Source organism: Crassostrea angulata, chromosome 2 (genome assembly GCF_025612915.1).
Source record: "Crassostrea angulata isolate pt1a10 chromosome 2, ASM2561291v2, whole genome shotgun sequence".
In the NCBI taxonomy this organism is placed as follows: domain Eukaryota; kingdom Metazoa; phylum Mollusca; class Bivalvia; order Ostreida; family Ostreidae; genus Magallana; species Magallana angulata.
In genome coordinates this window covers 65419659-65440651 of record NC_069112.1, presented here as the reverse complement: position 1 = coordinate 65440651, position 20993 = coordinate 65419659, and the positions used below count along the sequence as shown (strand labels likewise).

Below are 20993 nucleotides of genomic sequence, written 5' to 3'. Positions count from 1 at the left end.
GGAACCTATACCTACATGTTGACTGCTCATGTGTACCATGCCGTCACAAGAGCTGCTTGCGATGTACTCCATAGCGTAATCTTGACTGCTCGTGACATGTCCCATGGTCTGACCTGGACTGCTCATGACGTGTCCCATAGCGTGATCTGGACTGCTCATGACGTGTCCCATGGCCCGAGCAGGACTGCTCGTGACGTGTCCCATAGCGTGATCTGGACTGCTCGTGATGTGTCCCATGGTCTGATCGGGGACGGTCTCCTTGGTCAGCACGTGAGATGATGGTGAAATAATATACATTCACATGAAATTTACATTAAATTCTAACATTCCTATATTAACAATATGAAGAGTAAAATGAGTTCAAATTTTATTACATCCCCCGATTTTTTGACATCCTGGACAAAAAATCAATCTGCTATATAACTTGTCTCATTAGGTAACTTTTGATTAGCATTCTTACTGTTCAAAGTTGATACATAATCATTCAGTTATTTAAAAAGAAGAAAATCATTTAAATAAATTCTAGAATTTCTTAAATGAAACTGATTGCAAAGCACATACGGTTGTTGACCATGTTTTTAAATTTGCACAAACAGTTCATACAGGTCATGGAGAGGTTGTGAACTTGTAATATAATATGAGAGCCATGATTCATAATGAAAGGTTCAACTTACACATTGAGTCTCATCATCTCCTACAAATACAATTGGTACATTTTTGGCATATTCAATAATGGATGGTACACCATTACAGTCAAATTCACTTTGAATGAAAATCTGTCGCACGGATGTCAGGTCAATGCTGGAGGTGGTGTCGAAATACGAGAAACATAACACATGTTTGTCAATACATCCAACAAATCTGCTGTTTTTATACCAATTGCAGCTTTCGTTATCACATTCCTCATATAAAAACACATCTTTTTTTACAAAAAATTAACGTTAAAATATTTAATAACGCAAACAAGAAAAGCATGATGACGATTACCAGGTAAGCGCGCGAATAAATAATCAGATGTCGAACCCGATGTATAACCTGATATAAAATATTAAGTTGACCTTAATATTTTCGATTCAAAAAATAGTATCAGTCTTTGAAAATTGATGATAATTTTATTGTACATGAAAACTGTCTGTATTTCATTGCTTATAAAAAGGGGTATACTGAAAACTTAACGTTGAAAATGGGTCTTTTATTGTCATGATGCCAACATTTTAATATTGATAATAAAGAAAAGGGTTCGGTAAAATATTAGCAGAGTTGTTTACAGCAATATGCTGTACTTATACCCTAGTGAAGTAAAATTCTGTAAAACTTTTCTGAATGAAGTTTTCAAAATATGACAGAAGACTTCATATATAGAATTCATATATTTAAAAAAGGGGGGATGGGGGGGGGGTATGCAAAACAAATATTTTTTTATCGATCTCAATGTATTTACACTAGATTATGTTTTAAAAAAATCACATAATGTTATTAAATCTGTTCTCACGAAAGTAGAGGTTAACTTAATCTACTCTGGGTGTGTTGATATGAGTGTTCGGTGATGTCTTTTGTCCCATTGTCGATGTAAGAAAAGCAGCATTGTAGGTGTAGGTTCAAGTCATGATCGAACTAAAAATATATTGTTTACTTCAAAGTTGTGTACCTCACAAAAATGACCGAGTAAGCATTTTGTAGAGGCGCAGATTTGTGTAAAAATGTTCCTTGAACACTTCACGGATGTAAGATGCCTAGTTTACTACAGTTGTTGGGGGAGAACCCAGAAAACTTTAAACACTGGGCAAGGCTGTTCTTCTCGAGGTAGGACTTCATAAATAGCAGAATATCTGCTCTTCTCGAAGAATGAATACATTCTTGACACTCTGGTGTGATTTCTGTTGCTCGAGTATTTGAAGACAACCCCACCATGGCCACGGAAGAGGGAGCGGAGGTCCATGTTTCCACTGCAGTCGTCAACTGGACACGGAAAACCTGTTGGAAGAAGCCCTTTCTGCCTGCACCATTCATGTACAACGCCATCATCTTGTGAAAATAGATGGAAAACATTTCTCGGATTGGCAAAGTTTCCAAAGTTTATTGATGATACGTCCAGTTTCCTCTCTCTAAAATTCCCCCCGCTTCTACGGCCCTCCCGATCCGAGGTATTTGACGAGGCTGACATCAAGGGGATCTTCACTAACTTGCTCTTTAAAACGGCACACGACACAAATTTCTACTTATATGGACAGGGGTGCTAGGCTACATCATCAGAATAACTGAATTGACCAATAGGATGCGTTTCCCAAAACATGCCAACGTATGCAAAACACCCTTATTTGACAATATTTTCCCGCCACGATATCGGCGATCGATTCGTCGGAGGAAAAATAAACCAAATCAAAGTGACCAATGTTGTTTCTAGAAAATATGCAAACGTTTGCAAAACATCCCCCCTTTAATAATAGTTTTCCCGCTAAAAACTAATCTGCAGTGTTAGCTTGTCAAAATCGACCAATAGTATTCTGGAAAATAATGTGCACGTGGAGAAAACGGCCATTCCGCTTCGATAATTTTGCCGAGTACACTCGGCAAAAAATAATGCACAGCTCTTCCAAAAACACAAAGTACACGAATAGCGGAATGCGTTCATATAAGAAATAAACAACGTTATTTAGTGAACATGGTGTTATGAATAGCAATTGCTCTGTTGGCATATTCCATGATGCGCGCTAGCGCATCATGGAAAATATGCCAGCAGAGCAGTTGCTATTCATAACGCCATGTTCACCAAATAATCGTTGTTTATTACTTATATTTGCATTTTACCACTCGCAAATACCCTGTATTAGCCTAGACCTTGACATTTAGCTATTACATCAAAAGTAAACATTCAGACTGTAATGTATCTTTTTAATTCACATAGATTTGTTAACAGAATCAATGATATGTTATAACAGTAATTCCTTTAAAATGTTATCAAGAACATGTTTTAATATTACATGTAAATACGTCAATTTTAATGGATCGTATAGTGGTTTAAATCTATAACGTCGTGGAAAAGTATATATAACGTTACACCTTTATGACGTCATAGTATACTGACAGAGCAATTGCGATTATAGAGAAATAATTGCAGCTCCTCCGTATGGGCTTACAGTGGGAAAGAACAATAGAAATGCAAATATATTTAATTATTTCATCATACATCTTTTCATTTACAATATATATTAACTTCTTTTCAAGTGTCTTGCGGTGCCACACTGCCATTCAGATATTCACATCGCCTGGTATACACGTTCCACGCATACAGAGAGTAGTTCCTCTTAGACTCAAACAATCTGTAAGGTATATAATGAAATTCTTTATATATGAATCTTCCTATAAGGATACTTCTATTGTATTGAATATGACCATAAACACCTACCTAAACAGACAATGGAAGGGTCTCCATGCCGCCGCGTCCCGTGCCAAGTTCATAAGCTCGCCACATTCGTAAAAAACTAAAGGATTTAATCCATTGACAAAGCAAAATGTACAGATCAAAATTCTTTAAATTTGCGTCAAAACAAGCGGTGCATTTTATATGGCCATTGCGCTGTTGGTAGCTTTCTGAATGTATATGTAGATTTCTTGGGTTTTTTTTCTTCATATTTCAAAATATATTGCGTTAGATTTCGATACGGAATAAACCGAACACACTCTCTCTCAGACAGACAGACAACAATACACAAATGTCCTTGACAATGTTTGTCCAATTGTTCAAATTCAAAGCTAACCACGTTTCAGATCGATACGGAACAAAACCGAACGATTTGCACGTCCATATATATATATATATATATATATATATAATCAAAAAAGAAAAAGAAAATGAACAGTTCCAAAGTTTCTATTCACTAGCGCTTTCTGGATTTACATCCTTCTTCAGGTGAATGTACATAACTTATGTACATTCACCTGAAGAAGGATGTAAATCCAGAAAGCGCTAGTGAATAGAAACTTTGGAACTGTTCATTTTCTTTTTCTTTTTTGATTATTTATACTGTGTGATATCACCTTTCACTCATTTTGGATTATATATATATATATATATATATATATATATATATATATATATATATATCATGTCTCTACTGAAATAAAGAGTTTTTATGATGATGTTTTAAATGGTGTTGTTGGTTTTTATTTCAAGCATTTTAATTTTCTAATGATTAAAGACATTTATGTAATAAGCTTAAAAAGTACTCTGAAAGCTTAAATGGTTTTATCGCTAAACAAATTTTTTTAAATTTAAAGTGTAAATCAAACTTTTCCATTAGATTTCCAAAAGTAAAGATGTCTTTACAACTATATTTAATTATCATTACTTAAAAGTAAATTTCATAATTGAATTGTTGTAAAGCCAATTTTACAAAACTGAAAGTTAGCTTTACTGGAAAAAAATTGCTTTGTAAAATAGGCCATTACAATTCATTTACAAGTAAAAATTACCTTTAACTTATTTGTCTTGGTTAAGTAAATTTTTGTAAATACAATTAAAGGTATGTAAATATAAAATTTACAATATATTTACATGTATTGTAAAGCTGTTTTTTCATGCAGTGAGAAAAATGAAATACAACCAAAATCGTGACCATGCCCCTTTAAAGTAATACCATAAACTAATAAACTATACGTGAACAAAATAGAGTTGTAAACATTTACCTTTTTATTTTAAAATGATCTGGAAAGCTATCAACATTAACTACACATGCGTAAGAGAAAATGTTTTGTCTAATGTCCTTTAAACCATCTTCAAAATGGCAGCTACAAAACTCTGATTACAGATGGCAAACAAATACAAATGATTCCGTCACTCTCAATACCATCTTACTTAGACTCTTTATAAAATTTACTCACCAACAAGAGGCCCATGAGCCACATCGCTAACCTGCACACTGCTTGAAAAAAGAGCTTTACAAAAGAAGTAAAGGTTATGGAAATTTATTATTTACATTAACTTTAATAAGCTCTACAGAGAAACGGTATAGTTTGTAAAGGTAATCTTTGCCAAGTTTTTTCTGCAACTTAAGGTATCACACTCCTCAATGTTGTTGTATCAAGATTTTCTTGCGAAGTATATCATTGAAATCTGTAGACAAAACAAACTTAAAAAATACAGAGATAATGGGGGATCAGTATCCATCCCTCTGAGTTATGGCCCATTTAATTTGACCTTTTTGCACCTAAAATGCAATTTCATCCTTATTAGGATTTGTTGTCAGTATTTTTGATTAAGCAAACTTATTTCTTCAAATATTGTTTTTAATTATGCACGATGGTCACACTGAATAGAGGGATTACGAAAAAAAATTGTACAAAGCTGCATAAATTTTTTTGTGACCTTTTTGCACTTAAAATAGACAATTTCTATAATAGTTACAATTTGATTTGAAATGAAAACTTCGTGAATATCAAGAATTTTATAAGATTAATCCAGTTTGCCTAATTATATATTCAATATCATTTTGACATAATATAACATGGGGGTCAGTAATGTCAAATTTTAGATATAGGGCCTCAAAGGTAAAATTCTCGCAAAATTTGGCTTAAAAAAATTCAGACATGTTCTAAATATATGCATGATTTTATGCTAAACGGCTATCACATTCTCAAGATTTGATTTTGTACATGTCACACAGAACCTATAAAATATGTTACAAACCTATCAAATGTTAAAAATGTGAATAACGAATAAAGTATAATAAAAAGAAAAGTATATTGAAAATTCATAAAATTGCTTGTTTCTGTCATTTTCGTCTAAAAAACCTTCCGCACGAAAAAATAGTTCCCCAAATAACTTGTTTGTTTCTTGAATTCAAATGGATTTTCTTTATGAATGTTGTGTAAATATGAAATAATAATCTATCTGTGATGATTAAATAAATAAAATCATATTCATTTTAAATATAATGATCACATGCGCAATGAAATCAAAACATGAGGAGTGAGATACCTTAAGGATGACGTTTACTCAGAATGAAAAAAAATTCCACTGATGATAATGAAACCCCATCTATTGTATATTATAGAACTTTGATTGAAGTGTTATTTTTCACTTTCAAAAAAGTAGGTCAATGACCTACTTTTTGAGTAAATGGCCATTGAATATTTTTTGAAAAATCAAGAAAAATCCGATAAAATTTTACACTACAATTGAAATTTTCTTAATTGTAAATATATTTCAGATAATAAAGCACTTTAAAAATTGTAATACATTTTATGAAACAGTGCCACTAAATAGGTACAAAACATTAAGATTTCAGCTACAATTTGAAAAAATATTCCAGTCCGAATTTCCTCTATCAGTTTTCAAATTCCTACCCATTTTTGATCTAAGTTTACAAAAAATTGAATGATGATAATACAAAAACATTTATAGCATTGAACTACTTATATTGACCTTATTCTGTTGGCATAAAATTTATATGAGGTCAATTATCAAAATTTTGAGATAAGGTGTCTTTTATCGTTTTTAAGCATTTTTTAATATTTTCGCAATTCGTGCCATACAATTATTTTAATGAATAAGTGAGGTAAAACCAGCAGAAAATATGAAAAATTATATACACTAAAATATAAAATCTTAACTTTCAATATTAGAGTACTGCCAAAAATGTTGAGCGGAAAACAAAATGAGGAAAATTTAGTCCGAATTTCCTCTGTTTGGCTAAAAGTCTATTTTTGTTTGAGCCTAATTACGTAATAAAGTAAAAATATCAATTGTTTTGTCAATAAATATTCATTTATTCATACTTTTTTTGTTTAGAACAAATTTTACTCATTACATTGAACTTTATAACAATCCGAATTTGAGAACTCAAACCCTGAGTAAACAACACCCTTAAAGGTAATGTAATGTCCCACATTTTCTTGACTTTAATGAACAGTAAAGTGAATATTTAAGAAACGTTAAGTTTTAATGTAATATATTGTACATTTTAATGCATACTGCCATACGCGGATGGAGAGAATTGAGTTATATGGGGGGGGGGGAGATATATTTATTTTCATACATCCCCCTCTAAATCTCTAGATCCGTGCATGGTTTGTGTATATTTAATGGTGTCAATTATCTTTTCCTCAATTTATAATGTTTAAATACAGGTGAAAGTATATTCGACCTAACAGCATTTGGCAACACTGGAATCTTTTACCGACGACCTCTACCTTGTCCTGAGATTAAATGTGGTACCCAAGCGCTTGGGATAAACAAATTGAAGTCAATGAAAAAGGAGATGTGAGCACCCAGAGGCTGAAAGGGCAACTTCACAAATCACTAGGGGAAAAGAACATGCGCAGCACGGTGTTGATTGTCGACAAGGACACATCTAAACCAAACACATTCCTTAATTTCATCTTTATTTCGGAAGCAGTCAGTTCATTGCTTTGACACATCGATATATGAATACAGCGCCGATGCAGATGTCGAATTTTCCCACGGTTTTGCATCGAATTCCTCCTTTTATGCTCCCATGCTGCAAAAATTTATAGAGTCCTTGTATTGATACTTTTCATCCATGATGTGTCCTGAGAAGTTTCTGGATTTCCGCGATAGAGCGTCCTTCTTGTTTGAATTTCACTGCAATCGCTTTAACGTCCTGTCTCATCGGCGCCATCTTGAAAATAGAAGCGTGCGGAGTTTAGATTTAGTTTTTGTCAGCCCGATCTCGACTTAAATGGTTTGAAAAAGAGGCATTGGATTTTCTTTTATTTTATTTTGTACATTATAAGCAATATATATGTATTATTATTCTCCAAAGAGGAAATTCTGTGAACATGTCGTTTTATTCTTTTGAATCTCATTTCTGGATAAACCAGATAAGAGAAGATAGGATTGACTTCTAATTTTTTTTCTTCAAAATGCATTTTGTAATTCTGTTCTCTTTTTGGATTTTATTCGTACAAGTGTCGGTGAACACCATAATATCATCAATGAAGTTGTCTACGTCATCCATGTCTTGAAGTAGCTTTCTCATAAGTCTGCTGAATGTTGCTGGGGCATTTACCGACCCAAACGGCATGGTTGTAAACTGGAATAAACCGACTTGTGTTGTAAATGCCGTGAGCTGTTTACTTTGTCTTTTCATTGGCACCTGCCATCATTCGTTTAAGAGTGCCGTTGAATTTTTCCACCAGACCATTACACATAGGGTGGTAGGGATTTGTCGTAATTTGTTTCCATGGCAGTAGCCTGCTGACTTCTTTCATTACATCTGATGTAAACTGTGTTGCCTGGTCTGTTAAGGTTTCTCTTGGTACTTCAACACGATTGAATACGTCAAATAGAGCTTCTGCTACTCGCTCAGTCTCTCTGCCAGACAATGCCACTGCTTCAGGATAGCGTGTTGCAAAGTCGATATCGTCAAGATTCAAAATGAGAACATAGAAACTGGATAATACCTACTACCTTTTAAGGACATTGACTTTTAATATTCACAGTTGTGAGTAATAGTTCTCAAAATCTGTTGTACATAATGATTTTAGCTCTGAGCAATATTGTAAATTTTCTATTTATATTACAGCATACCTCAAGATAAAGAGCATGAAGTCAAAGGAAGCAACTAAGAAGAAACAAGAACAAGGAAATCCAACTGAAAAGAAATATCCATAGGATGAACCGAGAAAAAAGAAATTTGAAGAGAAATAAACTGAGGCAGTTTTAAAGAAAAAAGCCAGACAGAGCTAATTAGTTTGCGAGAGTTAAATATTGACTTCACCGGGTTAATAGTTTTACAGCACTATGTAGTACTGTACATGTATAACGGCATTGAAAGGAATTAATAATAGAAATTAGAACAAAACAAATTTTCAGTATCAGCGTATAAGGAAAACAAGGTAAATTCCCATCATGATATTGATGTCACATTTTTTTTATCAGTTGCAAAGAATAAGTTTGCCATTTCAATGCACACAATTTTGCTATCAATTTTAGAATTCAACATGAGAACATAGACACTGGAGAAGACCTACTACCTCTTCAGGAAATTGACTTTGAATATACACAGTTGAGAGTAATAGTTCTCAAATTATCTCCTAGTCTTAAAACATATTATATTTATGAAAAGATACGATATAATTTATTCTAATTTATTATCGTTGAAAAAGTTTATTATCATTTATTAACTAGTTTGATTTTATATTATGTAGAAACCGTTTGTGCGATTAAACACAAATAGTGAGTTAAAATATGAACCCGATGAATTGAAAACAAAAGGAAAATACATGCGATAGCTTGTGATATCATTCACTGTGCTGAAAAATTCGTAATAAAACTAGATTTCATTTGTGATCGTTGCAATATGCAACTGGACATAACCATCCAAGGAGAAGCGATCGTGGACGAAAATAGTTGATATGTCGACAAAGAATAGTATGTATAAGCGCATTTCGTAAACGTTGTGGTAACTAGCTAGCCAGTGATGTACTTAAATGGTATATTTGCCGCTTGGAATGCGCCGGAGGAGTTGATGCATTACTCTTAGCTTTGCTTTACGATGCTTATTCTGGTGACCAATCATGTACGTGTGTAAATTTAAAAATCATCGTTACCAAATTTGAACAGCAGTGTTACCGTGAAAGTGTATAGGCATATATGTTCTTTGTAAATATTCTGGAAAAGGAACAGCCAGCCTCGCAGTAATGTTGATTGATCTCAAGCAGACGAAATCGTGGGAAGACGCTTAATTTTTCTATTTCGTGAATCAAATAATGTGTTTTGTTTATTTTTGAAGGTTAAACTTTCATGTTTTTATGTTTATAAAATTGTATTTTGTCTAATTTTATTTTGTCTGCTGACAATAAAACAGACATAACTTAACATTTTATTGACAGTGTTTTTTTTGGAAATTCCAGTTCTATAAATAGTGTTAGATCAGAACAGTTTAGAAAAGTAGATCCGGCAAAATTTTATTGATGCAGGTATCAAAGAAATTTGTCGATCAATCAGAAGCGCCAATATCTCATCAAACGATTAAATATTAAATGATATGAAACGTCATACGAATTATTCATGCCTGGTACACGATAATCGTTTATAATGGAAAAGGCCTATTACATTTTTCAATGTTTTTAATTTGAGGAATTTAGCGCATTCATTCTGGTGCATTGAGGTACACTTTTCTTCTTTCATATATAGGATTTTTTAAAAATAAAATACAATTGCTATAGTCTGTCCCAATTTGCTTCAATCACTTGTTCGTGATTTTTACACATACACATACCTGTAAAAGAAGTACAGTTGTAATTAATGAAATGGAAAATATCGAGGATATTTTCATTGGCAAATTATCCCTTTTCTCTCATAAAAGTTTACAGGGAGGAAAAAAAAATCTTACGGAGATTTATAATGGTGAATGTTTACATCTTTTCTCCATTCGGAAGTACTCGGGACACCTCGAACAATTTTCAACGTTATTATCCGGGCTTATTAATGGCTGATGCAATGCAAAATCCCTTTAGACTTTTAATTTCGGGATGTGTATTGAAACCTAAAGCGGTAGAGGGGAGGTTTCAAAAGAGATAATCTGGACACTTTCATATTAGTGGATGAACATAATTTAATTACAAAAGTATTTGAGTTGCGTCAAACGAAAAGAGGCCGTCGTGACAAAATTTTGGAAAATGGATTTTTGCTGGTTTATTAATAAGCAAGTCTTTCTGCGTATTTTGATGCCAAATGTTCAATCAAATACTCAATTAAAGACTGGATAAAATGTATTTGAAATGCACTAACTAATGCAAGATAACGTCATTAAAACGTTGCATAACGGCATAGAATATCAATGTCATAAAAAATAAAATAACGTCATTTCTTGTCCTGAAGAAATATATTTCACTAAACTAATTGACATTTTTAACTGTTTAAAATGTTAGTATTCAATAAAACAAAATTCAAACGTGTTGGAAAACAAAAATAAATACACTTTCAATGTCATTAAATGAATCCTAACAATACATTATTATGTTTGCATTTAAAACCGTTCATTTTATCATCATCATTATCACTCTTCAGCCTCTGGACAGGTAGTGTCCTTAAAAGGACCTCGTACGAAAGAGCGAACAACACGGAACATGTAACGTTGCCTCTATGAGGTCATCCCGCCGGGAGGTAGAATGTCGGGCATCACTGACCCTGCTGTTATGTCTTCTGGACTGATACTGGATTTCAGAAGCGTGATTTCTCGTTCACTGTCAGCGGCGTGATTGTTGACGAACAGTTTTCCTGTATAAAAATAAATTTATTTCAGTACATGTACCTCTCACAGTGAATATACAGACATTATACATGTATTTTTTTTTTTACAGGGCATGAGCCTTGTTTACATGACTAAGAATTTTGAGCCCTGTATCTTGCTTAAAAATCATCCACTGGCACCCAAATTTCATTTGATCATTAGGAATGCATTCCTAAAGCATTGTAAATAATAAAAACAGAAAAATAAAACTTGACTCAAATCGTGGCCATGCCCCTTTAAGTTATATAGCTAAATCAAGAGATTGTGCTGGACCTGTTCAACATTGGGTAAGCCTCTAATTTGGTAATACATTTAAATTGTTTTTTCGAGCTCTGTCTGAAAGGCTCGACATATTGCAGTTGTAACAGATTAAGAGTTCAGGATCTGAACAACCACAATACGAACAATGTTTGCCCCATACAATATGAACTTGATTGCACTAAGAAGGCCGCATATGAAATTCCAAAGACATGCGTTAAACACCACTTGGACTCACAAATGTTGTTGTCTTGGACGTCCTGATGAGGTAAATTTATGAATTATGAACAAAATCAGTCTTGAACCTCGATCCTTTTAAAGTATTTTAGTATTTTTCCCCCTTCCCCTACAATAGAGTCGGATCAAACATGTTTTAAGATAGATTCCAAATCATCTGTACAGCACTCTACTTACCAAGTGTAAATAAAAAAACAAGATTCAGAGATATTTCATAACACCAATTAAAATATGGAATTTGTTTTGTTTTTTTCCCTTTTAAATGTATTACATATTTTTTTTGGGATGAGGTACCAGACAAACAATGAAGAGAATTCTTATTGAAGCAGGGCTCGGGGAAAAAAGACTGGTTCTAGCAAAGAACAAGGATGCTGAAAATCTTAGAGATGCATTGTTGGAGCATTACCCAAAACTAAAGGATGCTGGGGGATATGAGTTGATGCGTTCATCATCAAGAACTCTATTGGAAACGATTCCTATTCCAAGTTATGGGTATACGACTCACTATTTGTCCGATGAGAGTGGACTTGGCTCCGCAATATGCTACATAAGACCATTGCAAGGACAACTGTCCGTGGATGTAGAAGACAGAAGTGAGGTTCCTTAATAAGTTATCTTAACTCTAATGTCTCAACTGATTTTTCATTTACAATTTTGATTCATAAATAACATATAAAATGTCATAGATCAATTGAGGTAAAAGATGTGGATGCAAGCTGGAAGTTAAAAAATGTTTTTATTTTATTTCTAAAGTTCTAAACAACAATGAAAAAAGCAAACCTGGTGAGGATTTGTGCTATTAAAATGTTGAAACTATCTATCTGAATTGTTAATATTCCATAGCCATCAGAATTTTGTCCAAAAGAATTGTGCAAAGGTTGTGGAAAGAAAATTCTAGTTGTCTTGCTCAGAAATCATTTGTCTGTGTGCAAAGATCAATGTGAAATTGTAAGTATTTGTAGGAGTAGTAAGGGGGAGAGAGCAGTCACTCTGCAGTCAGTATGACGTCATGAGTTTTTCCCATAAAGGTCACACGAGGTCAAGGTGGGATTCTACAGTCAGGGGGGAGTCTACAGTCAGGGGGTAATTCACAGTTAATGACGTCAGGGGGTAGATTTATGACGAAGAGCAAAGCAACAGTTGAAGGATGATACCATAAATATCTACTATCAGGGTCTCCTTAGTCATTTGTAACCATAGCTACAGTGTAAAGTATTGCTAAATTTAGAACTAACAAACTATTGTATCCAGGCATGGTTTAAAAAACGCGGTTTTTTCGTAGGACCACTCCTTTAATAAGAAGGCAAAATTCAGTATAAAAAGTGCACATTTCGAAGTATTTCTTTACTTCACTCTTTTTGCATCAGAAGAAGAACCATTCATCAACTATATACAGTAAGTAAACTGTCATTATCCTTTAACAAAGTTTTAAGATTCTTAATCGTTTTTGTTATCAGGCCATCCTTAAAAAAATGTTTGATTGGAATTGCCGCCTGGGTGTTTTCAGACCCAGGAGGGAGGGGGGTAAATTATTATTTTTTTTTCAAATTGGAAATTTATTTTATAATTGTTGAAGAATTAAAATGTCAATTAAAAACAGTGAAACGTTTATTACTTTTCTTTGTTCATGTCCAACAAGAAAAACACACACAAAAGAGTGCTCAAAAATAACATTCAGTGAACCAAAACTGTCATAAGTGTTAAAGCAATTAAAATATATGTCTAAATGTTTCTACACGAAGTCAGAGACAAAAATAACATTTATGTCTCTTACTAAGTGTCTGTGTTGTCAAGATATATGAATTCAATATGTCAGACGTTTCTAATATTATGTGTTCATGTGTAAATGTACACACCTGTAAACATCTTTTCATTTGTGTCTTTCTTTGGAGTTGATTTTGTTCACAATGTCTGAGTTTGCATGATGTTGTGGAATGCGTTGGCACGTTGAGGGGGTACCGGATCAACAGTATTGCTATTGATTTTATATGTGACGTATTTTAAGGATTTGTCGAACTGACGGACCACGTTTATTTCTTCTTCTATATCAGGATAAAAAATCTCTGACCCATGTAGTTTTAATGACAACTGGACTGATATATCCCCCCGCGTGGCCGTTTTCAATCGTGACATGTCGGTCTTGTCCATCTCCAATGCAACCTCTGTTCCTCGTGTCATCGCTGTCAAAACGGTATATTCTGTTGATTAATTTAAGTTCACCGTTCAACTGTATGGATACGCACAACGGAATGGTTGATGAGTCCTCAGGACTCGAACGTTTTCCACCACTGGTTTGACATTTCGGCGCATTTGCGAGAACCTTCGAATCTCAATATTTGAAATACTTCAAAGAAAACGTTTTATTGATCAAGAGTGTTAATGAATATTATGAGGAGATCGAACCCGATTTAAAAAAAAAACATTTGACGAACGAACTATTTATTAACCTGTTGGTACAACGAAACAAAACAATAAAAAAAATGTTCTTTATATTTTGCCAATAAAATTTTTTCAGCGGGGGTTATTTAGATGAGGCGGGCGGCAATTCCAAACAAACAGTAATTTTATTATAAGCCTCAGGAGATCCAAAGACAACAGAGATAGTACAAATCATAAGTTTTAAATAACATTTTCTGTTACAAAGTATTGCGTGGTATAGTGTTAACAAAGTTTACAAGTACATATAAAATGGATTTAACCATTTATCAATTTTAAAAGCAAAATGTCCCTCAATGTCTTGTAAAAAATTTGTTACATTAACTTTACTTTTTAAAACAATTAAGTAAGTTATTATTTTGATCTGTTCACAATCATCGCGAGCTCAGGGTAGTATTATTGGATTATGTACATTTCACACGGATACTCACGGGCTTTCACTAAATGGTGTACAACAAATCAAACAACTAGAGCGTTGTAAACTTGACCCTTTTAGCCGAGGTACCGCTATCTACTTTAGACAACTTATCTTCTATAAAGTTTAAGATAATTTTAATTTGCTTGCAATCCAAGGTCACTCTGGCCAGGAGGGCTTTTAAGACTTCGACTTGTTCTAAGACATATTGCTTGCTCTGTTCCTTCATCCTCTTCTCCAATTTACACATCTCGTCTGGATTTGTTCGCCTGTTAATGAATCAGAATCAACCTTAGTTACAGAGTGTCAGATTCCATATTCAATTAATTTATATCCCACATTTGGTGATTATTGGTTTGCCAGTTTTAAGAACCCATGCCTTTAATAACATAGAAATTAGCAAAAGTAATTCAATTACATTTTTTTCATAACCCTTTTGTAAATGAATTAACATCGATGGTAATCAGTAAGATGATGATTCAATATTACCCTGTAATTAATGTGTTTAAACATTCATCACCTCAAAGTAGTCAGAATGGAGACTTCCGCCTGACTAAATCGACCCTTATTATTTTCGGAGTTACTGGTACATGTAACTGGCGCAAAAGCACTGCAGTTTGAATCGAGTGCCGGCGAGTAGCTGGTGCAAAGGTGTCGCAGTTACCCTGGCTCTCTGCTGTAGGACTTAGGGGTCTAAAGAGATCCAGAGAGTGTGAAAGACACTTACTTACTTTTTATTATGTTCATACTAAATTATCGAAATTATTTAAATCTGCTTTTTCTGAAGTTCAAAAGATTTAATTTAACTTCATAAAAATCAGTTAGCTAATAGTTTAGAAATTAAACAATATGAAAATGTAATGACTAAAGATTTTTTTTAAAAGTTATTAAATATACATATAACACATTCTGGTACATTACGTTACACCAGAATCCAATCTTTATGTATATTGCATCCAAATTGATTAAAAATGGACATCTTCCTATACTTTTTAAAACGTTTTTCTTCTGAAGGAGATCAGTACATTTTTGCGATTTTTTGGGAGTTGATTTTAATCAACTCTCCTATGCAGTCACTCTGGCAAACCGAGAATGAAACAATGAATCAAAGTCATTTTAACATCGGAATAATTAATTGTTGTTCTTTATTAAACTCATGATAATCCGGGATAATTAAAGTGGAAAAAAAACATAACGCATTTATAACTCATTTGTTTTTCTAACAGCTTCATCGGAATTTGTGAATTTTGCCAGTGCTATCATCTAGTCATTTATATGACCTTAAAGAAACAAGCCTAGGTATATAAGACTAATATTTTTTTTTATTTTTTTTGAAAGTTTTACACCGAAACAACATGCAAAAGACCGACTCAAACCACCCCGTGGTATGATTTCTACAAAACTCACCCCTGCAAATGTGTTCGGAATGTTTTCTTTATCGTTGCAAGTATGTAATAAATCTAGAGGTGCTCGAATGAAAGTTCACGAGACTTCACCGAGATTTGTTCAGTTCCTGTGATATTTCGAGCGGAATTATAAGTGTTCGGAAAATATTCTCAAATTACGTAAGTACTGGTCGATTTTCTTATCATATCCTATTGGGATTTATGCTAAAACATCAACATATTTTACGATTTATGTCTTATATCACCATCTAGCGGTTTTTTAAATTAAACGATGATATTCAGAACAGAGTTATCGTTCGTTTAAACCAGGTGAAAAGTGGTTGATAATATAAACATTGGGTAGCTTAATAAAATCATAGCCATGTTTGATGCTTGTGGTGTGCAATACCATGTTTTTTTTTAAATAATGGGTGAATTTTTTGCATAAAAACTTAGTATATCGAGCCATTTTCAATGAACATTCTGCATTAAATAGAACAGTCTGTTCCACTATTGATGTTATTACTAGGTCAGGCGCGGATCGAAATTAATTCTAAGGGGTGATCTCTACTACGCATGTTTATTGTCGCAACAGCAGAAAAAAACCCTTTTTTGTATTGTTACATTTATTTCTAGAACACATTTTATCCACCAATTAATGAAGATAAAGTTTAAAATCAACTAGATGCTGTCATTAGACAGTAATACCCGCACCATGTGTTTGCTCCTAAATAACACTGTTTTGTACCAGTTTAATTAAAAATGAAGGCTACATGCAAGCTCCGGTAATGCAATTAAAATTTATAATTTTCATAACTGAAGGATGAGACCCCTACCCATATGATAATACACATCGTGACATGAGCAACACTCTATGTGCAATTTGGGGTAGAACTGTTTGCAGTGGATTTCCAGTTAATCAATAATCTTAACAGTTTATGTCATATAAAGTATAATGGTCCGTATAATTATTACAAACAAAATTAAAATTTAAATTATGCCTCCTCCCCGTGGCGGTTGCCGGTTTTAGATTTGCTTCTGTGTGCCTACATGAACATCATCGTGTGCAAAGATTTAGAGAAGGGGTGGGAGTGAGGGGTCCAGACCCCCCCCCCCCCCCCCCTCTCCCCATGAAATTGCATTTATATCAATTGTAAAATTACCAAAAATACACTTTGGACCCCATGCAATGCTCTTACAGACATGTAAACGCTCTAACCCATTGCGCTTCAATGTTAGGTAACATTATTTGGGGGGTAAATATTTAATCAATATTTTATATACTTTATTGTTTATCTCAATAGAAAGTATACATGTACGTCACAATATGCAGGTGTCCTGCACCACCTTAAAGCTGTCATTTACCTAATTAAATAGTGCAAGTGGATTTGAAGAATAGGTCATACAAATAATGTTATTTACCTCATAGATTTGTTAATCATGCTTAAACGATATACTTTATGTACCTTTTTAATTTTTTTTTTTGAAAGATTAGCAATATTAGATTATTTATTCAAGAATATTTATTTCCTCAAAATTAACAGTACATGCATTGACCACTATATTCTGATCCAAAATATTATAGTGTTTTTACACCTATATCATATGTGGGTTGCCCCGAACTTACCGATACATAGCTGATCTGGTCTGTGTTGGAATACCACTTGTTCTCGTTCAGGCAGCAGTCCAAAGAGTGATCGGGGTCTCCGCCACGGGCTCCCGCCAGGTGACGTCACAGCCCGTCATCATAGGTAACTCGTCCTTGGAGTAGTCGACAACCACTACACTCCCCTCCGTTTTCTTCGAAGGGACTCGGCCCACACTACCAGTGGGCCGGCTCCGTCCACTCCACTAAGCTGGACTTACAACCAACACATCACCAGGGGGCGCGTAACGCCCATCCCAATCAATACTGGGATCCACATCCCAATCTATACTGGGATCAACAACCCTCACTTTTACGAGTTCAGAATATGGGCAGATGGGGCCATACAAGACATGATGGCCTCCGCCCAATAGAAAACGCCAACTATTAACCGTCCAGGAAACAGGGTCTGGGGGGGGACATCGGAGGGCGCGTACCTACCACTCCTCCAGGATCAAGATGTGGACCCGGCGGGCTCCAGCATATCCGCGAGGGTAGTCTACTGCTATGTACCCTCCTGTCGCAGTCCCAGGTGGCGGGCGGGGGAACTCCGGAGAGAACTCTACTCCCCTCGCTCTTCCTGCAACCCAGGGGTCCCAGGGCTCCAAGGCGCCCACCAGCTCCTCCTCGGACGAGGTCGGGTCTGGGCCATGGTCCTCCGGCTCCTCCTCGGGCGGGGTCGCTGCTTCATCTACTTCGGTCTCCTCCCGTCTGAAGCTCTCTCGAGGGGTAGTCGCTTCCTCGTCCTCGGACTCCTCCTGTCGGAAGCTCTCTGGAGGGGTAGTGGCGTCCTCATCCTCGGACTCCTCCAGGCAGATGCTCCCCAGGACTGGGGGATCAGGGGCATCCCAGTCCTCATGGCAAGGAGCCGGGGGCGGGGGTGGCAAGAGCCTAAACATCCCGTACTGTGACAATGGGTGTCCGCTGACTGTCTCGTTGCCCCACAGCTCCCGGTAGGCCCTCCTTAGGTCCGGGCCCAACCGGGAAACTAGATGTGCCTGAACCCTCCAATGTAACAGGAGAGCGGGATGTAGCCGACCGAACAGGGCAAATCGGTGAGGGGGGTCCTCCCCCACGAACCGGCACAGTGCCTCCATGGCCCGATTCAAATCGCTGGGAACACCGGCGGCGGGCTCCTGGAACACTTCGCCTGTTGGGACGTCCCTCGCCAGGTCCTCTGGAGTGGCTCCTTCCCCCAGCAGGTGGTGAGACATCCACATAAGCACACGGTACCGGAGGCTGGCCCCCGCCTCAGGGGGCACAGACCTCCGGAACACTGGATGTAGGTGGGCCACTGTCACATGAGTTCTCATGGTGCGGGTCCGCACCAGGCACCCCAGGAACGGGCAAGTCGAACTCGGCCCTCTCGAACCTCTCCTCCTCGCGGCCCCCGGTGGTGGGGGGGCCTGCGGGGCCTCTTCTTCATCGTAACTATCGTCATCTCTGTAAAACAAAAAGACCCTATTAATAGATATTCCCCCCATACACGTCGGACACACGAACTGGTCCATAGTGGTGGCGTCCTCCGGCGAGACACCCACACACAAGCCGTGGTACCAGCGGTCGCACTGGTCACACTGGACCATTAGCTTTCCGTCATCAGGACGATGACAGAGGCAATAGAGCTCGGTATCTGTGGATGTTTCTGGTGACTTTTCTGTGGTATCAGAGGATGACTGGCTGGGCCTCGGGGGTCGGTCTCCTCCTCGATAGGGTTCCTCAGGAGTCTTACCCCGCTTCCGAGGACGTCCTCTGCGGCGAGCGGGTTGAGGCCGACAGTTATCACCTTCAACTGGGCCCTCGATGGCTCTTTTTCCCTGAGAAGTCGAACCTTGCGCCTCGGAATCTTCATCAGATCTTACATCACATGGTGAACCACTCACGAACTTCTCCCGATATCGGGCCAGCCACAAGGGAATATCCCTGTCGTTACACTTCTTAAGGCGGTCGTGGTTTGCCACCATCACAGCTGTCTTAGTCTTCACACGGTAAAGGTAAGGTGACAGCCTCTTGAGGATGATTCCTGGGCCCTTCCAGGATGGGCTCAACTTCCGGCACTTGCCCTTAACAGTCGCCGTATCTAGCAGGTATACCAAGTCACCCTCCTCAAAGGGGCGGGTGGCTGCCTTAATGTCAAAATCCCTCTTCATCCGCTCTTCCGAGGTGTTCAAGCGTCTACGGGCGGTCTCATGCGCCGACTGTATCCTCTCCTCTAGATCTGTCACATAAGTACCAACATTCACCGGATCCTCTTGAAGGGGAGGCCTGTACATTAAGCTGGCTGGTGTGTTAACTTCCCTGCCCAACATCAGTTTATTGGCGGTGAAACCAGAGTTACGGTTCACTGCAGAGCGCAGAGCCCCGGCTATCTGTGCAAGATGCTCATCCCAACAATCCTGGGCCTTGTCAATATGGCATCTGACAGCATCCATGAGAGTCCGATTATAACGTTCAACCTGTCCGTTAGCCGACGGGCGATAAGGGGTGGTACGAGCCTTGTGGATCTCCAAGAGTTCACACACCGCCGTGAACAGCTTGCTCTCAAAATTACGCCCTTGGTCTGTGAAGATCTGGAATGGGCACCCAAACCTAACGAAGAACTCATTTACCGCGGCTGTAGCTGTAACCTCGGCCGTCTGTGAAGGGAGGGGAATGCATTCCACCCATTTTGTGAACTGGTCTACCATGACCAAGACATACTCATTTCCCCTCGGAGTCCGTGGAAGTGGTCCTAAGAAGTCCAGGTGCACCCTCTCCATGGGTGCCCCAGCATGGTACTTAATCATCTCCGCCCTGGCGTGGCGCTGGGGACGTTTGTTTCTACTACAAGGGCCGCAAGTACTGACAAAGTTCTCAGCCTCTCTCATCATTCTGTACCAAAAGAAGTGCTCCCTCAGCCTGGCTTTAGTTCGTTCGATTCCCTGGTGTCCAGCTGCCGGCACCTCGTGGCAAAGCCGCAGTACCTCTCGTCTCAGGTCACGGGGCACAATCAAAACTCTTCTCTCCCCCCTCCTCTATCTCTTTCCAAAGGACTTTGTCACTATCCAGATATAACAGATTCCTGTTGATGTAGTAGTGTTTCACAGCCGGGCTGGTCAGAAACAATTCGCCCTCATCTGGTCCCAGTTCTCCCTCCAACCAATCCAAGATCAAGCCTAACTCAGGGTCATTAGACTGGCTAAGACTCATCTCCTTAGGGGTGAGGCCTACAAGTGACGTCGGGCCTTCGAGGTCCGCCGGAGAGACTCCCATCACGCAAGCGAACTGAGGGTACCTGCTGATCCGGATATGGGTCCTACAAGGTCCATCCGGGCTACTCTCGCCCTCAGAGTCAATCTCAGGATAGGGAAAACCGCCAG

At 37.2% G+C, this 20993-nt stretch overlaps 2 pseudogenes; both read right to left on the bottom strand.

The window, feature by feature from the left end:
• Positions 1-14575: 14575 nt before the first annotated feature.
• LOC128174716 (uncharacterized) lies at positions 14576-17624 on the bottom strand (annotated as a pseudogene).
• Positions 17625-18071: 447 nt separating this feature from the next.
• On the bottom strand, positions 18072-20628 carry LOC128174715 (uncharacterized; annotated as a pseudogene).
• Between the last annotated feature and the right edge of the window lie 365 nt (positions 20629-20993).